Consider the following 19,481-nt stretch of genomic DNA (forward strand, 5'->3'; position numbering starts at 1 on the left):
TCTGATTCAGTGGGTGTGGGGTGGAGCCTGAGAATGTGCATTTCAAACAAGCTGCCTGCTGCTGCTGCTGCTCCAGGGCCCACAGAGAGAACCACTGCTCCAAGGGGCAGGAACAAAAGTCCGACCCCCGTGGAAGTGGCAGGATAAGATGGGGGAGAAGGGGAGGAGAATTACAGGAAGGTTGAGCTACAAATCAATATTTCCACCAGCTTCCCTGCCATCCACCACCATGTGTTGAATGATGAAAGTCTGCTGACCACAACATGATTCAGATGCGGATTTGGGGGAACTCGTCTGTGTGCAGAGGGAGACCTGGGGGAATTATGTTTTGTGCTTTATCCCCGGTGACCATACGCCTTTTCTTAGCCTGGAGTACAGGACTTCCGATTTGGGGCTTCCAGACTGTCCCACATCTGGCAGTTTCCAGAAAATGGTTCCACCCCCATCCCCAAGCTCAGACTGTAGATTTCTTTTCTGTTGCTCCGGCCTGTCACTGAGAAGACTCGAATCTGCAGAATGTATGTGCAAGTAAAATGTTGAAGCAGCAAGGGAGAGGCCTGGGAAGGGGCAGCTAGATGTGGTGAACTGTGTCAGACAGGTGGCCCACAGGAGCTGGCAGCCCTCTGACCAGCTCTTCTGCTGGGAATAGAAACCCAGCATCTCTGCCTGCAGGGCTTCCTTTTGTCTCTTTTCTCAGTCCCCAGAGACAGGGCCACCCTTGAAGGGCCGGTGGTCAAAGATGGTAAGCCAGAAGTCAGCCCTTCTGCCTCATCTCCCTGTAGCCAGTACTACTGTGTGGTCAGGCTGGAGCTGTCCTGACTTCAGATCTTACTGGTGCCATGTACTAGCTGAGTGTGGTTTTAGATGTGCTGCCTCTCCCCTCTGAGCCAAAGTGTTCTCATTTATAAAAGGTGGATAATAATGGCATGTACTTCACAATGTTGCTTGGAGGATTCAAAGGGGAGCTGCTTGTGAATTGCTTAGCTAGTATCTGGCACACAGCACATGCGCAAATAAAGGTGCGTCTCCATCACTCATGACTGTTATTCTGTTCTGGATGTTGGCATTCGTATCTTAGTTTTCCTCATGGACCAGGAGCTCCTTGAGAGGAGGAGCCAGGTTTGATTCCCTTTTGAATCATGCCATTCCATCACCAAACACCTGTTGAGGTCCTACTGTGTGCCACTTACTGTGCTCGGGGCCCATCATCCACTGCTGCGCATAGTGTGTGTGACTTGATGGTTAATGAGTGAAGGGGACGACTGTGGAGAAGGCTAACAGAAGATAGATTTTATTGAATACCTACTGCGTGCTAAGACAGTGCTGCTTAAATTTCCATGGGCCTGCTACCCACCTGGAGATCTTAGAATCCGATTCTGAGTCTTAGATGTGGGCCGGGGCTTGCGACTCTCCAGTTCTAAGGAGCTGCCAGGTGATGCTCATGCTGCTGGTCTACAGGCCACACTTTGAGTAGCAGGATAGAGACTGCCGTGCATTATGTTACTTATTGCTCGCCGAACCTTACGAGACGAGCTTAGAAACGAGAGTTTATAGAGATTAAATAGCTTAAGATCACACAGCTGACTAGTGTTGGAGTCAGGTCAGCATGCCTCATTTTTGTCTACTGAGCTCACTCACCCTTAAGAGCAGTGGTTCCCAGTGTTGCCACGTATTAAGATCACCCAGGGAGCATTCAACATCCCGATGTCAGGAGAGCTGGGTGGCAGATAATTCTAATGTGTGGCAGAGTTTTAGAACCGTGGCCTCAGCGCCCAACCTCATCCGAGGAACAAGAAAGGAAAGGAGATTAATTTTGACATCGAATTTCAGGTACCAATTATAGACTTCCAGAATTTGGAGGTCTGGGTCTTTTTATGATGTTACAGATGAGGAAACTGAGGCCTATGGTGGTTAAAAGGTGCACCCAAAATCACTTAACTCATTGATGGCAAAGTTAGGACTAGAACTCAGGCCTCTGGGCTCTCACTTTTGACGTGGTTCCTCTGCTGGAGGAGGAATCTAGGGACAGAGTATCCATTGGAAAGGCATCTCCATGCTTCTCCACCAGCTGGGACCTCGGAGACTCAGAGGAGACCTAGGATGAAACCAGGAAACATTCACCGACCTCAGAAGAGCAGGAAGGTTTCCTTTGCAATATTCCGCCAATCTTGAAATGGCAGTATGCAACAGAACATACCTTGAAGTTCTAAGGCCTTTAAAATTCCAAGATGAAACATATAATCCCATTTTGGTAGTAGCATAATTGGTGGCTTGATTGAGTGCAATAAGGATTTACTGTTTTAATCATAACATAATGTACATTGGTTGTGTTGGGGGGATCAGACCCAACGCGAGGTCATGGGGGTGATGAAGTCCGGTGGAGTCAAAGGACTGAGGAAAAGACAGTTTGAGAGACAGTGGGACCAGGCGGCCATCGCGGATGTGGAGGCTGCGAAGATCCGGAGCTCAGGAACCCCAGACTATTTATTGGTGATCAAACAGAGAAACAGGTGGTGAGAATGTGGGGGTTGAAAGGGCAGGTGCAGGATCTACAGCTGTGGCAGTTGCCCATTTATATGGAACATGTTCTGCTACTTGAGATAATGGGAATACAATCGATCTAGGAGCTTAGGAGGGCAAGCAGCAAGGAGCCAGCAAGTCCACACACATTCCAAAGGCCACGAGGGGTTTTGTGCCCTGAGCCCGGGAGTCTTACGTGCAGGCCTACCTCAGCTTCTCCCAGTACTCACCTGCTTCAGGCCCTACCTCAGCTTCTCCCAGTACTCACCTGCTTCAGGCCCTACCTCAGCTTCTCCCAGTACTCACCAGCTTTCCGCACAGGTGGGTTGCTTCATTACAAAGATAGAATGGGCTGCAAATGTGCACAAGAAGGTTTTTTTTTTTTGTGGGGGGGTCAAGGGAAAGGCATGACTCAGAGTTAAATAGCCCCAAATCTTAGCTATGCCTGTGTAGCTTTACCATGTAACCCATTGATAACTTAGTCCTATGGTGAGCTGGTATGCTTCAGTGTAACCATTTGTTGAGCACTTATTCTGTGAGCAGAGTGGCATTATCCACTTAAGGAATGTAATCACATTTAATCTATATACGATCCCCATGAAGTCAGCATTACTTACAGAGGCCTGCACAGTAGTAATTGGAGGAGCTGGGATGCAAATTCAGCTGTGGGTGAATTCAAATCAGCACACTCAGCATAGGAGCTGGTTCCATACCCTTACATTACAGGTGAGGACCAGACAGGAAAAGCAACCCATCCTGGGACACAGGGACAGCAGGTGGCAGGACGGAGCTGAGACTGTGGTCTCCTCACTCTGGGACCAGTGTTGTTTCCTACTACGTCCGTGGAAAATACGGCAAGAAAGAATGGCCAGTACTCCACATGCTGTTCCCCTTTCTGCTCAGGCTCAAGCCATCATGCAGTGAGGAAGTTACTTTCCGTACAGACCAGGCTTGTCTAATTTTTTTTGAGGAACCTATTCGATTAAAGAGAGCCCTTCACCAATCCATGGCCCATCAAATTGACTTAAATGAACACATGCTACGTAGATACACTTTCCCAGTCTATGTCCCACTGAATCTTCCATCTGAGATCATACTATATATCCATTCATTGAGCAAGCAATGGTGAAGTAACTCCTATGTGCCAGGCACTGTGCAGGTGCTGGGGATAAAGAGATAAGGAGAAAGTAGGACACTGAGCCAGTCTCTGCCTTCCCAGTCCTGAGGTCGACAGATAAGGTGAGTTCCTGAAAACTGCCATCATTGCCTTGAAAGTGATATGCACAGGGACACGAGAGCTCAGAGGAGGGCCCCCGTCCTGCTAGGAATGGAGGAAATCCCAGAAGCTTTTCCAGATGAAGTGATTTCAGATACGGGCCCTGAAGTTCAGTAGAGGTGACTAGGTCAATCGTTAAAAGGTAGGTAGGTGTGTGTGTTGGCTCAGATGGAGAACAATGCTTCTGGTAAAGGGAGCAGCATGTGGTCAGGCTGTCAGTGGTGATCAGAATGTGATTTGGATATGCAGATTGGAGGGGAATTAGTACAAGTTCTGTGTGGCTGGATGGTAAAGTTTAAAGGGAAGAGTAGGAAGAGTGGAGGAAATGAGGCTGAAAAGGGAAGAGGGGCCAGGTCATGCAGGGAACTGAACACCGTGCTAAGAGGTTTGAATTTTGACTCTCTGAGTAAGTGGGATCTATTTAAGTAGGAGTGAGACTTAGTCTCATTTCCATTATAGAGAGCTCACACTGACTGCAACAGGGAGAATCGATTAGAGGGACCAGAGTGGGAGGCAGGGGGTGCATTTAGGTAATTTTTTTTTTAAATTTCAAGACAAATTTCTAAATCCCCAGGGCTTGGTGATTTATTGAAAGTGGGAGGAGCAAAAGAAAGGGTGGAACAAAGGACTATGGCTGGATTACTGCCCTGGCCAAAGTGGCTGGGTGTGAGAGGAGCACGAGAATGAGGAAGAAAGGTCTGAGGGGAAGGATCATGTTGACATGTTAATACGAGCCGCCCGTGGGGTGGAAATGTCCAGGAGGAAGTTGGATGCTGGATGCGTACGTCTGAAGCTTGAAGGAGAGAAAACCTTCCTAGAATCCTCTTTACTTATCAGAAAAGACCCCAACGCTGACAACAGTTTGTAATCTCATGATCAATGGTTGAAAGAATTAGAGCTTGACCCCAATTGTAGACTGGTGGTTTCAGCTTGTCATACGGCTCAGGGCACTCGACTGAGCTTCAGCATCCCTGTGAGCACTGGGACAGCTGAGAAGATCTTTGTCCTTTAAAACCACAGCAAATAAGGCAGTCCTCTTAACCTCTTTGATGGGAGTCCAGCACTCCCTCCTTGGTATATTTTTACTGAGTGGTTTCTATGTTGCAGGCATCGAGGATACAGGATTGGGAAGAAGGTTGCTGCCCTTGAGTGTCTCCAGGGCCACTGGGGCAGACACATCAGCGTAGGATTAAGATACCACGTTACAGGCAGAAGAAACTGGGGGTCAGTGTTCAGCGGGTCCAAGTGTTCTTCGACTTTGGCGTGGTAAATACCACTATGGAGTTGGTGCAGATAATTGTGGGATGGTTTTCGTTTTTCATTTTGGTGAATGATGTGCAAAGCTCACAACTGCAGAGAGACTGAGACTTCAACTTCAGCTTCGAAATCTTCACATTTTTCAATTTTATCACAATTTTGACTCCCTCTAGTTATTGGGAAGGGTGCTCCCTGGGTCAGCTCACTTGATGCTGTGTTAATGGTGATGAGCAAAGTAAAAGGAAGAATTGAGTGTGGTTAGAACACAGACAGACTGCCCTGTTCTACCTGGTACCGGGAGAATAGAGAAGGCTTCCCAGGGGAAGAAATGGCACTTGTGTGGGTCTTTAAAAATGAATTCTGCACTTTAGGAGGCCAAGGCAGGAGAGTCACTTGAGTCCAGGAGTTTGAGACTACCCTAGATAACAGCGAGACCGTGTCTCTACAAAACATTAAAAAAATAGTTTGATCTGGTGGCATGTGCCTGTGGTCCCAGCTTCTCTGGAGGCTGAGGTGAGAGGATTGCATGAGCCCAACAAGTCAGGGTACAGTGAGCCATGATCACGCCACTGCACTCACCCTGGGTATCAGAGCGAGGCTCCGTTTCAGAAAAGAAAAATGGCCAGGAGACGGTGGCTCAAGCCTGTAATTGCAGGACTTTGGGAGGGTGAGGCGGGTGGATCACTTGAGGTCAGGAGCTCAAGACCAGCCCGGCCAACATGATGAAATGTCATCTCTACTAAAAATACAAAATTAACTGGACGTGGTGTTGGGCTTGTAATACTAGCTACTTGGGAGGCTGAGGCAGGAGATTCTCTTGAACCCAGAAGGTGGAGGTTGCAGCGAGCTGAGATCGCGCCGCTGCACTCCAGCCTGGGTGACAGAGTAAGACTCCATCTCAAAAAAAAAAAAAAAAAAAAAAAAAGAGTTGGACTTCGTTTGTGTCAGCATCCATGGCTTTTGCAGATGCCAAGGAGTGAAGAGAAGTTGAGAGTAGGTGGTATGTGGGAGAGTGGGGAGAATTCTCAGAGCGGACAGCTCTGCGTGTCGTTCTGCAGAGGCAGTCCCCGGAGGGGAGTGGCGGAGGCTGTAGGGAAGAGGTCACACGTGCAGTGTCCACAGGTTCCAGGCAGATAACATCAGTGAGAGAACTAGGTGGGGTGACCAACTGTCCTGGTACCTAGGACTGAGGGGTTTCCCAGGAAACGTCCGCCAGCCGACCAAGATGAGTTGGTCACCTTAGAATGAGGCCAGGCCTTGCCTACCTAGAAAGGGTCTGCTCTCTCCATGGGGCAGCTCCTTGGAAAGGCTGGGATTGCTGGATCTTCCAAATGTCCAAGAGAAACTGAATATCCAAAATTTAATGCAAATTCTTTTGGTTTTTAAATGTTGACAGCAAATTCAAATGTTTTAGAAACATGATGCTGGCCAAACCAAACATTTCTGTGGGCTGCGTGAGGCCTGCAGTCTGCCCTTTTGAAGATCTCTGGCTACAGTGATGAAAGTGAAGCCTCGCATGTCCCACCCTGTTCCTGCCCTGAGGCTCCTTAAAGCCACATCCAGACGATTTTCATTATGCAGAGTGATTTCAGTGATCAGTCATTTGGTTTTTAATTTGATGTTCCTAACCAGATTTGGATGCTGTGCACAGAATGTGATGGACAAAGCGGCAATGAATAGTGGTAATAGGGACATGCATTCCATTTGTTTTGAAAGATAAAATAATTGCTGAATGGCTTGTTCTGCCCCAATCTGGAAACCTATTTGGTCAGAAAAATAAGAATGTATTTTTCGAATATCAGCCTTAAGGTTCATGCATCTTGGGCACCTGGACAGCCCTCTGGCAAAATAAGGCTGGGAGAAAACAATCCCTTTGTGGGAAACTTGAAGGTTCAGGGGACTGCTGTTTGAAGGTGGTGGAGGGTGATAAAGTCAACTCAACACGGTGATCGCATGCCTGGGTTGTAATGTGACTGTGGGGAAACCCCCCAACCCCTGTGATCCGGGGTTTCCCCATCTGTGTGGCAGGGAGGCTGGCTTGCAGGATCGTTCCCAAGAAGCATCCACCCCGTCAGCTCTCTAACTCTGAGCTTTAACTTTGATTAGACTTTTGCTGGGATTTCTCTGGCCCTGCCAGGGCGACAGAGTCGGGAGATTTTGAGGAACAAATCAGTCTAAACAACTTTGACATCTTTTTTTTTCTAGGTGGAATTAGTAGATATGGGGCTTTAATAAGTTGATCTGATGTCTGGGCTCCACCAGGCCAGCACTCCGAATGGCATTTTTCACTGTGTCACTTGATTTTTCTTTGAGTGTGGCTCAGAATATAGATACGGGAGCTGGGTGCAGGAAGAAACCTTCAAAGGCAGGGGTTTTGCAGTCAGGGAACTAAACGCTCCAAGAGATGGGGGGTAGGGCATGTCGGGGAGGACCTGTATTCATGCCAAGCTGCAGTGTCACCTTTATTAATGATGACGGGGAGAGGGAGTCTGGGGACTGCAGAGGATGGTCATCGGCAGGTGTTACTACTTTTCCAAAGGACAGGGAAGTGGGACAAACAGGACTTTAAGAGGTGAGAGGTGAACAAAGGGAGAGAAAGGCAAAAAAAAAAAAAAAAAAAAAAAAAATTGAATATGATGTCATCTGGAAAATGGCAAACAGATGAATCCATGAAGTGTCACTCCCAGAGCAGGGAGGAAGCTTCCAGAGAAGGAGCCAGCCTGCCAGGGAGCTGAGGCCTGAAAGGAAGCACAGGCTGGGTTGGCTTTGCAGTGCCCTAGCCAGGGGTCAGCCACAGCTGGCACATGAGCCCAGGCGTGGACTTCCACTTTCTTCTGGCCCTTTCTGCCCAGAGCCCCCTTTTGTTTTTTCATGAAAGACATCAGATGGAACGCTCTATCTAGAAGGCTCTTTACAAGAGCTCGTTAATGTGAACCATTGGAGTCAGCTTTTTAAACAGTTCTCTGAGTTCAGCTTCGTAGGATTTTTCTCCTCATGGGGATCAGCTTCATAAAAGCCAGAGCATGATGATTCTGCCAGTTTTTGCTGTGAACAGATGAAATAGTACTCCCTTTATGAAAATGAAGTGCAATGACTTCAGGTAGCTTTGTTTCCAGGCATTCACGGCCGTCCTCATCGTGATCCGTTTCCGTGCGCTGTCCTCTTGTGGCCAGCCTGGTTGTTCACTGCTGCTTCCACTGGGTTTTCCCAGCTTCCCTTCCTGGGACCAATGCAGGTGTTCACAGCTTTGCACATTGGGCCCAGGCCATGGGTTCATAGCCGTCTTCATCAGAGAAATCCAAGGTGTTCACAACTGTCCTTTCTGGGTGCAGCTGAAGTCGCCCTCACTTGGACCCAGCCCAGGTGTTAATAGTCGTCCTCAGTGGGGTTAGCCCAGTTGTTCACAGCATCTTTCTCGGGGTGGGGTTAGGTGTCGAGAGCCATTCATCTTGGGCCCAGCCAGCTGTTCATAGGCATCCTCATGGGGGCAGGCTTGGTCTCTCACAGTGGCTCTCACTGAAACCAGGGCAGGTGTTTTTGGCTGTCTTTACTGGATCCAGACTAGACATTCATAGCTGTGCTCATGCGACCAGCCACAGTGTTTACAGCTGTCTACATGGCAATCGTCCCTGGTGCCACAGCTGTCCTTACTGGCTTAGCCCAAGTGTTCTCAGCTGTTCTCTTTGGACCCAGGCCAGGTGTTCACAGCTGTCCTCGCTGGCCCTGCCCAGGTTTTCATGGCAACTCTCACTGGGCCCAGCTCAGGGGTTCACAGCTATTTACTTAGGGCCGAGCCCAAACACTCCCAAGTTGTCCTTATAGAGCCCAGCCAAGGCATTCACAGCCATCCTCCTCGGTGTCTAGCCCAGGTGTTAGTACTTGTCCTCACTGGGCCCAGGCTACGTGTTCACAGTCATCCCCATCCAGGTCAGCCCAGGTGTTCACAGCCTCCCTCGTTTGTGTGAGCTCAGCTCTTTATAGCAACAGTTTTTTATAGCTGTCAGTATGAAGGCAAGCCCAGGAGTTCACACTTCCTCTCACTGACATGAAGCCCAGGGTAAGAGCCATTTTCATTGGCCTGAGGCCACCTGTTCATCGCCATCTTCATTATGTCCAGCCCAGGGTTTCCCAGCTGTCTTTATCCAGGCCTGAACCGATGTTCACAGTGGTCCTCATCTAAACCAGCCACGGAGTTCTCTGTCCTTCACATGACAGCCAGCCCAGATGTTCACAGCCGTCCTGATCGGGCCAGCTAGTTTGTTCACATGTGTGCTAATTGGTTCCAGCCACCCTCATAGAGGCCATCCCAGGTAATGACAGCCATCCATACTGGGCCCAGCCCTGGTGTTCATTGCTTTCCTCACAGGACTTCTCCCAGTTGGTTCCAGCAGTTTCCATAGTCCCAGGCCAGGGCTTCCCAGATGTCCCCCATGAGGACAGCCCATCCGTTCACCATCATCTTAATTAGGCGCGGTGCAGATGTTCACAGCTGTCCTCATTCAGCTCAGCCAAAATGAACAGAACTGTCCTCCTGAGCACACACCAGATGTTTCTAGCTGTCCACATTGGGGTCAGTCCAGGTGTTGATAGCCATGTGTTCTGGGCCCATCCCAGTTATTCCAGGCTGTCCCCTTGGGCCCAGCCCAGGTGTTCACAGCCATCCTCATTGGTCCGGGCACAGGTGTTCACAGCTATCCTCCTTCGCCCCAGGCCAGATATTCACATTCAATCTCACTGGGCCCAGCCAAGGTCTGCAGTGCTTTAATTACCGGGAGTAGCTCATGCTTTCACACCCTTCCTCACTGGTGCCTACTAAATTTGTCAAAGCTGTCATTGGCCGCTGCCAGGGGTTCCTTCAGAACCTCATCCCCCAGGAGCTTGCTACAAGTGCCAGAAATCTGGCCACTGGGCCAAGGAATGCCCGCAGCCCGGGATTCCTCCTAAGCCGTGTCCCATCTGTGCGGGACCCCACTGGAAATCGGACTGTCCAACTTGCCCGGCACCCCCTCCCAGAGCTCCTGGACTCTGGCCCAAGGCTTTGACTCCTTCCCACACCTTCTCCGCTTAGTGTCTGAAGACTGACGCTGCCCCATCGCCTTGGAAGCCTCCTGGACCATCACAGACGCTTTGGATAACTCTTACAGTGGAGGGTAAGTCCGTCCCCTTCTTAATCAATACGGAGGCTAGCCACTCCATATTACCTTCTTTTCAAGGGCCTGTTTCCTTTGCCTCCCTAACTGTTGTGGGTATTGATGGCCAGGCTTCTAAACCCCTTAAAACTCCCCAACTCTGGTGCCAACTTGGACAATACTCTTTTAAGCACTCCTTTTTAGTTATCCCACCTGCCCAGCTCCCTTATTAGGTCGAGGCATTTTAACTAAATTATCTGCTTCCCTGACTATTCCTGGGCTACAGCCACACCTCATTGCTGCCTTTTCCCCCAGTTCAAAGCCGCCTTCGCATCCTCCCCTTGTATCTCCCCACCTTAACCCACAGGTATGGGACACCTCTACTCCCTCCTTGGTGACCGATCGTGCACCCCTTACCATCCCATTAAAACCGAATTACCCTTAGCCCGCTGGTTGCCAATATCCCATCCCACAACACGCTTTAAAAGGATTAAAGCCTGTTATCACTCGCCTGTTACAGCATGGCCACCTAAAACCTATAAACTCTCCGTACAATTCTCCCATTTTACCTGTCTAAAAACCAGGCAAGTCTTACAGGTTAGTTAAGGATCTGCGCCTTTTCAACCAAATTGTCTTGCTTATCCACCCTGTAGTGCCCAACTCGTACACTCTTTGGTCCTCAGTACCTTCCTCCACAACTCACTATTCAGTTCTTGATCTTAAAGATGCTTTTTTCACTATTCCCGTGCACCCCTTGTCCCAGCCTCTCTGCTTTTACCCCAGACTGACCCTGACACCCATCAGTCCCAGCAGCTTACCTGGGCTCTACTGCTGCAAAGCTTCAGGGACAGCCCTCGTTACTTCAGCCTCCAAGCTCTTTCCCATGATTTACTTTCTTTCCACCCCTCTGCTTCTCACCTTATTCAATATATTGATGACTTTGTAGTCAAAGACTTTGTACTTTGTAGCTCCTCCTTTGAATCTTCTCAACAAGACACCCTCCTGCTCCTTCAGCATTTATTCTCCAAGGGATATTGGGTATCCCCCTCCAAAGCTCAAATTTCTTCTCCATCCGTCACCTACCTTGGCATAATTCTACATAAAAACACCGTGCTCTCCCTGCCGATCATGTCCGACCAATCTCTTAAACCCCAACACCTTTTTTCTACAAAACAACTCCCTTTCTTCCTAGGCATGGTTGGATACTTTCACCTTTGGATACCTGGTTTTGCTGTCCTAACAAAACTATTATATAAACTCACAAAAGGAAACCTAGCTGGCCCCATTGATCCTAAATCCTTTCCTCACTCCTCTTTCCATTTCTTAAAAACAGCCCTAGAAGCTGCCCCCACACTAGCTCTCCCTAACTCATCCCAACCCGTTTCCATCACACACAGCCGAAGCTGCAGGGCTGTGCGGTCGGAATTGTTACACAAGAGCCGGGACCGTGCCCTGTAGCCTTTCTGTCCAAACAACTTGACCTTGCTGTTTTAGGCTGGCCCCCACGTTATTCCTGATACCACACCTGACCTCCTTGACTGTATCTGTCTGATCCACCTGGCGTTCACTCTGTTTCCCCATGTTTCCTTCTTTCCTGTTCCTCACCCTGATCACAATTGGTTTATTGATGGCAGTTCCATCAGGCCTAATCGCCACTCACCAGCAAAGGCAGGCTATGCTACAGTATCTTCCACATCTATCATTGAGGCCACCGCTCTGCCCCCTCCACTACCTCTCAGCAAGCCGAACTCATTGCCTTAACTGGAGCCCTCACTCTTGAAAAAGGACTACACGTCAATGTTTATACTGACTACGCCTTCCATATCCTGCACCACCCTGCTGTTATATAGGCAGAAAGAAGTTTCCTTACTATACAAGAGTCCTTCATCATTAATGCCTCTTTAATAAAAACTCTTTTCAAGGCCGCTTCATTTCCAAAGAAAGCTGGAGGCATTCATTGCAAAGGCCATCAAAAGGCATCAGATCCCGTCACTCAGGACAACGCTTATGCTGATAAGATAGCAAAAACAGCAGCAAGCTTTCCAACTTCTGTCCCTCAGGGCAGTTTTTCTCCTCACTTGGCCACTCCCACCTACTCCCTCACTGAAACTCCACCTATCTCTTCCTGCACAAGGCAAATAGTTCTTGAACCAAAGAAAAGATCATCTTCCAGTCTCACAGGCCCATTCTATTCTGTCGTCATTTCATAACCTCTTCCATGTAGGTTACAAGCCGCTGGCCCACCTCTTAGAACCTCTCATTTCCTTTCCATCGTGGAAATCTGTCCTCAAGGAAATAACTTCTCAGTGTTCCATCTGCTATTCTTCTACTTCTCAAGAATTACTCAGGCCCCCTCCCTTCCCTACACGTCAAGTTTGGGGATTTGTCCCTGCCCAGTACTGGCAAATTGACTTTACTCACATGCCTCCAGTCAGGAAACTAAAATACCTCTTGGTGTGGGTAGACACTTTTACTGAATGGGTAGAGGCCTTTCCCACAGGGTCTGAGAAGGCCACCGTGGTCATTTCTTCCCTTCCGTCAGACATAATTCCTCAGTTTGGCCGTCCCACCTCTATACAGTCCAATAACAGACTGGCCTTTATTAGTCAAATCACCCAAGCAGTTTCTCAGGCTCTTGGTATTTAGTGGCTCCTGGTTTTACCTCAATCTGCCACCCTTAAGTCTCTCTTGAAGTGGATAGATCTTCAGTGGCAAGGTACCCTCCAATACTTTCACCCTGATGAAGTCCTATTCTTTACTTTTATACTTACTCTTATTCTGGTTCCCCTTCCAATGCCACCCTCTACCTTTCCCCAGCCATCTCCACCACACTATCAAACTTACTCTTTCCTAGCCGTTTCTAATCCTTCTTTAACAAAAAAATGCTGGCTTTTCATTTCTCTTTCCTCCAAAATTGCTGAGGCCTTGACTTACTGCTGAAAAAAGAGGACTCCATATATTTTTAAATGAAGAGTGTTGTTTTTATCTAAATCATTCTGGCCTGTTACATGACAACATAAAACCCAAGGATAGAGCCCAAAAACTCACCAGTCAAGCAAACAATAACGTTGAACCCCCTTGGACACTCTCTAATTGGATGTCCTGCGTACTCCCAATTCTTAGTCCTTTAATACCTATGTTTCTCCTCCTCTTACTTTATTCGGAACTTGTGTCTTTCGTTTAGTTTCTCAGTTCATAAAAACCGCATCCAGGCCATCACCAGTAATTCTATACAACAAATGCTCCTTCTAACAACCCCACAGTATTGCCCCTTACCCCAAAATCTTTCTTCAGTTGAATCTCTCGCACTGTAGGTTCCTGTGCTACCCCTAATCCCGCTGGAAGCAGCCCTGAGAAACATCGCACATTATCTCTCCATACCACCCCCCAAAATTTTCGCTGCCCCAACCCTTTACTGCTATTTTGTTTTATTTTTCTTATTAATATGAGAAGACAGGAATGTCAGTCCTCTGAGCCCAAGCTAAGCCATCATATCCCCTGTGACCTGCATGTATACATCCAGATGGCCTGAAGCAACTGAAGATCCACAAAAGAAGTGAAAATAGCCTTAACTGATGACATTTCACTGTTGTGATTTATTTCTGCAGTACAACTGATCAATGTACTTTGCAATTTCCGCCACCTTTAAGAAGGTTCTTTATGATCTTCCCCACCCTTAAGAAGGTTCTTTGTAATTCTCCCCACACTTGAGAATGTACTTTGTGAGATCCACCCCCTGCCCCTAAAACATTGCTTTTAACTCCACTGCCTGTCCCAAAACCTGTAAGAACTAATGATAATCCCACCACCCTTTGCTGACTCCTTTTTTCGGACTCAGCCCGCCTGCACCCAGGTGAAATAAACAGCCTTGTTGTTCACACACACACACACACACACACACACACACACACCTGTCGTTGGCCAGACCCCATTGTACACAGTCATCCCCATTGAGCACAGCGCAGGTGTTCACAACTATCCTCATCGGACTGAGCCCAGTTGTTCGTTGCAATCATTACTTGGGGAAGTCCAGGTTTTCTCATATGTCCTAATTGGGGACCAGCCCAGAAGTTAATAACCCTTTTCATCTGGGCCAGCACGCTCAGGTATTCACAGCTATCCTTGTCCTGATCAGTCCATCTGTTCAAAGCTGCCTCCTGGGCCCAGCCTAGCAGCAGTTTTCAGTGGGCCCAGGCCATGTGTTCATAGCCGTCCTCTTCTGAGAACACTCAAGTTTTCATAGACATCCTCATTGTGTCCAGCTGATGTCCCCGGGGCAGGGGGCGGGCTCAGCCCAGGTGTTAATCATCCTCAGTGGGATTAGCCCAGTTCCCAGCGGTCTTCATTGGGGTGAGTCCAGATGTCCGTCAAGAGTCATCCATATTGGGGTCGTTGAGGTGTGTGTTCATAGCCATCCTCCCAGCACAGGTCCATGACTTCCCCTTGTTAGAGGTGAATGTGATCCTGGGCATCATTTCTCTGGGGCTCCAGTTCCTCTCTGCTGCTGGCTCTCCTAGGCTGCCAGTAGCATATCACACTTCTCCTGTGTAGAGGGGGCAAGGGCACCCCCTTCACACTTTTCCCATGAAGCTGAAAGTAGCCAAATTCTCCCTTAGAAGAAGTTTACTTCTTCTTTGAGTAAACATAGAAATAGATCTTTCCAGTCTCAAAGAAAGTTAGATTTGTTTCACTGGAGTTGGTTTCTCCACCCAGGTCGAGTGGAGTGTGGAGTGGCCCACACCCATGTCAACCAGTGGCTCTGAATTGTTGATGGGCAACACCACTAAGGTGCTCACGGCCACTCTGTGTCCTCCCAGTTCCTGCTGAGGATCCCCTGGAAGGCCTCGCCAGTGAGCTCAGATGAGGATGCCCATGGCATTTGAAGGTCAGAGCACCTGGTTTTATCTGAGAGAAAGTTATTTTCTTATTAAGATATGATCATATGTATCATAGGTGACTTGTATGGTGTCCTTGGTGGGGGAAATTCTGAATGAGCGTCTGTTCCACACTGAGGCTTGACTTAAGGCAGCAGGAGAAAATGACAGCATCGGCCACACACTGAGTGGCCGTGAGCTTTTCCCTTAGCAGCTTGATTCTCCCCTTGGGGCAAAATCACTTAACTGCCAAGCAACATGTCCTTGAGAGGAAACATCCTCCAGGAAAAACTTTAGCATGAGTCGGTTCGTTCTATTCTTCTGTGTTCCTTTGAACACGATTTCCCATCTGGTTTTCTAATGTCACCAAGTGAAGAAAAGACGTGTGCACACAGGACACAGGATGGTCTGAAGCTCACAGTGTCTTTCTTTCTGTAAATGCAGGCCAACAAATGCGCCAAAGAAAAAGGTGTGTGTTCTGGAAGCACTGCTTTCTAAGGAGAGAGCTTTAGTGCTGCCAAAGGTAGCACTTCCTAGCCTGCTTTTGCAGAGAGCCACTTCAGTTTGAGCTTCCTGACAGAAATGAGGTTTGGACAGTTCGGTGTAGAAAACACTGAGTCCAATAAAGAACTGTGACCATCCACTGGAGTCTAGGGAGGCAGGATTGTCAAGTAGATGGAATGGTGTGTGCATCGGGGTGGGGAGGGAGGCAGGATTGTCATGTAGATGGAATAGTGTGGTGTGCATCGGGGTGGGGAGGGAGGCAGGATTGTCATGTAGATAGAATAGTGTGGTGTGCATCGGGGTGGGGAGGAGTGATTGGGAATGTCTGGGGAGTGCATGTGCATTTCCCCAGAAAGCATGTTTCCCCATGCAGAGCACAACCCAGGGAGCACTTTTCTTAAAAAATTGCATCACCACTGCACACTTCACATAATTAACCCATTGATCCTCCACCACAGCTGTCCCTGAAGGTAAATTGTACATCCACACTGCTCAGAGGTGGTACAGAGATGAGTTTCCCAGGCTCTCGATCTCCTAAATGGAAGAGGCGAATGTGAACTCAGGAATGGATGGAGGATTGATGCAATGGGCTACTGTTGTGCACTCACCAGCCAGCCCTGGTGTAACTCGTCATGCCAGGGAATTCTGGCATCTGTCTGCGTGTGGAAGGATGAGAGCCTAGACAGGCCCCAAACACTGTCGGTGTAGGGAGGTCTCAAAGGTTCCCTAACCCAGGGTAGGAATAGTTACATTTTCCACTGGACTTTGGTGTGATCATTAATGTGAAACACACATAGAGAGCTCACAGGCTGTCAGTAGCAGTGGTGGGGTCATTTCTCAGTTTGTGGTCAAAAGCAGAGAATAATCAGGGACCTGCTCTATTGTGTTTAATAACAGGATCATCACAAGCCTCAGAAATGCTCCAGTTGGCCAGGTGGGTGGCTCACGCCTGTAATACTAGCATTTTGGGAGGCTGAGGCAAGAGGATGGCTTGAGTCCAGGAGGTAGAGATCAGCCTAGGCAACATGGTGAGACCCCGTATCTATTTAAAAAAAAAAATTAGTTGTGTGTGGTGGTGCACCTATAGTCCCAGCTACCTCGGAGGCTGAGTGGGGAGGATCACTTGAGCCCAGAAGGCGCAGGTTCCAGTGAGCAGAGATCATGTTACTACAGTCCAACTTGGGTGACAGAGACTGTCTGTCAAAAAAAAAATATAAAGAGGAAAAATAAATGCTTTAGTTGAGGAGTAAACACAGTGAAGACCCAGCACCGAATATGGTTTCAAGGAACAACTTGGGTGTTAGCCTACCACCCATCTCCCCTGCACGGCTGGGTTGGGGAGGGTCCGCACCCTCACCTGCTGCCCCCATGATGGACTGTCCCAGTGTCAAAGCCCCTGTGAGTGTGAGCAGCAACGGACTCCCGACGCACACAGACATTGCATTGAGAAGGCTGAGTGCCAGGACAGATAGCACTTGCTAAGTAGGAATTATCTTTAAATGAGAAGATAACTTCGCATTTTCAAAGCTTTGTTTTATTATCTTTAAAACAAAAGATTAGTGAATATATAGAATATTTTGGCTAGAATGAAATGTTCTCTTAAACAACAGTTTCTTTTTACCAAGTATAAAACATTCTAGAATGACAGATACACACAGAAGCACCACAGGTGGATTCTAGGGAGGAAATGACCTTGGAAGGACTCAGGAGGGGAGGGCAAGTGAGCTTGGGTCTGATTAGGAGGCAGGAGCCCTGAGAGGCTGCAGGGACGCCCAGCCTGCCCTGGGTGCTGTGCCCTGTTCAAGATGGGATGTTTTACCTGATGAGGCGGCCTGGGGCTAGAAAGCTGTTTTTCCTGCTCCTCCCTGCACCTGCTGATGGTCACACTTTGTCTTCCTAGATTCCACCGAGGACCCAATGGAGGAACACCTCAGGGAGAAGAAAAAGGAGGCCCCATGGAAACTGAAGGTCAGACCCCTGCATTTGTCTGAGGAATACAGTTGCTTTCCTAGCTTTATCTTTCTGAATGAGCCTAAGAGATGAGAATCTGACCGTATGTATTATAGACGACTTACACCGTGTCCTTGGTCGGGTGAATTCTGAGTGAGAGCCTGTTCCCCAGTGAGGCTTGATTTTAAATAGCAGGATAAAATGACAGCATCAGCCACGCACTGTGTGGAGTGAGCTTTTTCCTTAGCAGCTTGATTCTCTCCTTGGAACAAAATTACTTAGTTGCCAAGCCACATGGACTTGAAGGAAACATACTCCAGGGAAACTGTGTCTGTAGTGTGAGGCGGTTTGTCCTGTTCTTTTGTGTTCCTTAAACACAGTTTTTCATCTGGTTTTCTAATGTCACCAAGTGAAGGAAAGACCTGCGCACACAGGCCACAGCACAGCCTGATGCTCACAGCAATATGTTTTCTGTTATTACAGGAAGTTTCAGGAGTCAAGGAGAACGGTGTATGTGGGGCAATCCCTCCCGTGTGGACGAATAATCCAGATGATGAGGAATGTGCCACTGTCTCGCTGGCTTTCCTGTAGACAGGCAGCCGGAGCTGAGCTTCCTGTTGTGACTGAGGACCCAGGCTGTGGTGGGAGAAGTGGTTGCTCCAGGTAAGGAGAGACGGGCACATTCTGCAGTCCCTGGGAACTGCTGCGTTCTCTCTATGTGGGGTGGCGTTGTGTGCATGGGGCTGGTGTGTGGGCCAGAATCCTGTTTAACTGGAGGGAGCCTCACAGCTCCTGGCCAGGGCAGCTGCTTCACACTGGTTGCAGCAGAGGTGGGAGAGGATCCAGTTCCAGTGCGGGATGAGCTAAGCAAAGGGAGGGGCTGCCCCAGAGGCCAGTTGTTTCTTGCAAATCTCCCTTGTGACCCATAAGATGTCACTTTGCTTGTTTCTCTGAGATAGGCTTGGACTCATCAGTGCCAAAGTCTGTGACCTGCCACCCATGGGTGGAGGGATCCTGGCCATGGCTGGTCACTGTGAGGGTAGGGGTCGTGTCCTCCTTGTTTTCTCATCCCAGAGCTCAGCCCCGGGCAGCTCATCTTGGGGCCCCAGTGATGTTCTAGTACACACAGCCGAGCGCTGAGATAGACCAGAAGTGTGAAAAGGCTTCCTGCTCACCCTCCGCAGTCTGCTGAGCCCCACACATTTCCAGGTTCCTGTGTGGATTCTGATTCAGGGTCAGGGGGAAGTGCCTGGGCTCCCCTCTCTGTCTGCTGTTATGGTCCTGTCTGCTCCTGGATCGTGAAATTAAGGATTAAAAGAGTAAATATTGTGTGTAGCTCACCATATTTTAAAGTCCATTAAAATAACTCCAGTAGGAGCATAGGTATTTTTAGGAAAGTTAGATGACGTAGTAACATTTTTACAAAAAAGAGGATATTTACCAGGCCTCTTTCTGTGAGGAGACCCTGTCCTGGAGTGATGTCCTGCATTTGTGTGCTGCCTGTGTGAACACTGCCTACTTCACAGTGATGAGGGTGGCTTAGCCAGAGACCCAAGGCTCTGTCTCCCAGGGCTCTCCTGATGGTCTCCTCTGCCTCCTTCACCACCAGGGAGGGTGGCCCAGCAGCAGCTTGGCTCGTGCTCTCACCCACCTCCTCCACACACACCAGCCCTGTGTGCTCAGCACCCAAGACTGCCAGAGGTCCTTCAGCAGCTCCCACGGCTGACAGTGACTCTGTTTCCTAGCGACGGTGACCAATCAGATCATCCCAGAAGCGGTTGTAGCTCGACGCAAGGTAAAGTCTTCTTTCTTTGTCTAAGATGGGAATTTTATTTCTCTTGGTTTCTTTCCATTTTATTTGCATTATGATATGCAAATCTCACCATGGAAATTATAGATGAATTGCAGAATTTCTTGGTGAGCAAATGTAAGAGTCCATTACCAACTAAGCCCTGATTCAAGATGGCACCC

At 48.6% G+C, this 19,481-nt stretch overlaps 1 protein-coding gene across 37 annotated transcripts in view; it reads left to right on the forward strand.

Annotated features, from left to right (window-relative positions):
- The window catches only part of LOC103247843 (protein FAM153A-like), a 101,075-nt gene that overhangs the window by 18,487 nt on the left and 63,107 nt on the right, over window positions 1–19,481 (forward strand). For 27 of the 37 annotated variants that reach the window (XM_073018577.1, XM_073018578.1, XM_073018603.1 and 24 more), the window contains exons 3-8: window positions 9,171–9,363; window positions 10,122–10,203; window positions 14,896–15,067; window positions 17,461–17,528; window positions 17,994–18,173; window positions 19,256–19,305. The gene's annotated coding sequence lies outside the window, so the exon portion shown is untranslated. Of the gene's footprint in view, window positions 1–585; window positions 9,364–10,121; window positions 10,204–14,895; window positions 15,068–16,457; window positions 16,589–17,460; window positions 17,529–17,993; window positions 18,174–19,119; window positions 19,306–19,481 lie in introns of those variants that run through there. The other 10 variants (XM_073018586.1, XM_073018587.1, XM_073018589.1 and 7 more) reach the window with 9 other exon arrangements.

The sequence above is a fragment of the Chlorocebus sabaeus genome, chromosome 8 (assembly GCF_047675955.1).
Source record: "Chlorocebus sabaeus isolate Y175 chromosome 8, mChlSab1.0.hap1, whole genome shotgun sequence".
NCBI classification, from domain to species: Eukaryota; Metazoa; Chordata; class Mammalia; order Primates; family Cercopithecidae; genus Chlorocebus; species Chlorocebus sabaeus.